The sequence below is a fragment of the Chrysochloris asiatica genome, unplaced genomic scaffold, assembly GCF_000296735.1.
Source record: "Chrysochloris asiatica unplaced genomic scaffold, ChrAsi1.0 scaffold13805, whole genome shotgun sequence".
Classification (NCBI taxonomy): domain Eukaryota; kingdom Metazoa; phylum Chordata; class Mammalia; order Afrosoricida; family Chrysochloridae; genus Chrysochloris; species Chrysochloris asiatica.
In genome coordinates this window covers 1-1,676 of record NW_006422323.1, presented here as the reverse complement: position 1 = coordinate 1,676, position 1,676 = coordinate 1, and the positions used below count along the sequence as shown (strand labels likewise).

Below are 1,676 nucleotides of genomic sequence, written 5' to 3'. Positions count from 1 at the left end.
TCGGAAACCCTGTACAGGGTCGCTGTGGGTCGGAACCGACGCAACGGCAGTTAACAACAACAACAACAACAAGTGATTCGGAAGTCTTTTGTCACAAAATTAGTCAGTTACAAAAGGATAAATATTGGATAATACCATTAGTGTAAAAGCTTAATAAAAGATGTTGTTGTTGTGTGCCGTGGAGTCGGTTCCGACTCATAGCGACCATGTACAGGGTTCCCCAGGCTGTAAATCTTTACGGGAGCAGAAAGCCTCATCTTTCTCCTGTGGAGCCGCTGGTAGTTTCGAACTGCTGACCTTGAAGTTAGCAGCCCGATTCGTAAAGATACCCATACTAAAAGGGAAAAACAAAATTCTTTGTCGGTTACCATTGGGGGTGGTGTGGGGGTATTTGGGGAAGGTGGAGAGAGGCAACAGTAGGGAGCAGACACATTATAGTTCAAGTGTTGGGGAGGGCAATACACAAGAAGGGGGAAGGTATATAGGGGAATATTAAGACATGTTTGCATGGGCTAAATGGGACAGAGGTAAATAGTGATGCATGTTCAGTTGGAATAACAGGGCTTGGTTATACAGGGATTAAGGCATAGTCTGAAGAGGGGAAATAATTCTAAAATGCTTGACTGTCTTATGTATATTGGTTTCCATTGGCTACTGTTGTAAAAGGACATCTGAATAGGATAGAAAGAAATATCGGGAAGCATGATTACAGAAAGCTTGTAAGCACATCTTCAGTCTATAATGATTGGAATACCTAAAAGGTGTTCTAGAACTTGTCAAGTGAAATAGGACTCATGCGTAGCTTTTGTAGTGTATAGTACCTTAGGTGGAATCCTGAGCCCCATCCAGATTCTTCTGAGGTGGGACATTCCCACCTGAAAGGACAAGTAGACCAGCCTGGGACAACTTGAGCAACAGAAGATATGTCTTCAAAGAAAGATCAGCAGTTCTTTCCTTTCGGCACTGTGGCCACATTCATGATTATGCTCAGGCTTCAGAAGTGGCTTGCCTCCAATGTTCTTCACTGTGGCAAGAAGAAGGTCTGGTTGGACTCCAATGAGACCAATGAACTCACCAATGACAACTCCCATCAGCAAATCCAGAAACTGATCAAATATGGCCTTATCATCTGCAAGCCTGTTACCGGCTTGATGCCAGAAGAATACCTTACACAGCCAGAAGGGCAGTCATATGGGCATAGGTAAATGAAACGGTACTGCCAGTGCTTGAATGCCTCAGAAGTTGACCTGGTTGAGGAGGATGAGAATTCTGTGCCGGCTGCTCAGAAGGTACCATGACTCTAAGAAGATTGACCACCACATGTATCACAGCCTGTACCTAAAAGTAAAGGGAAATGTATTTAAGAACAAGTGGATTCTCTTGGAACACATCCACAAGCTGAAGGCAAACAAGGCCCACAAGAATTTCTTGGCTGACCAGGCTGAGACCCGCAGGTCTAAGACCAAAGAAGCATGCAAGCACAGTGAGGAACAGCTCCAGGGGAAGAAAGATGAGATCATCAGTACTCTGTCCAAGGAGGAAGATGCTAAGAACTAAAGCTGGCTCACTCTTGTTTGTATATAGAGGCCTGAAGAATTATATAGATCAGTTATTTAATAAAAGAAGGCTTTGTCTGCAAAAAAAAAAAAAAAAAAAAAGAAAGAAAGAAAGATTAG

The 1,676-nt window shown here is 43.3% G+C and overlaps 1 pseudogene; it reads left to right on the top strand.

Moving 5' to 3' along the window:
• Window positions 1-977: 977 nt before the first annotated feature.
• Window positions 978-1,557, top strand: LOC102814829 (annotated as a pseudogene).
• Window positions 1,558-1,676: the final 119 nt, after the last annotated feature.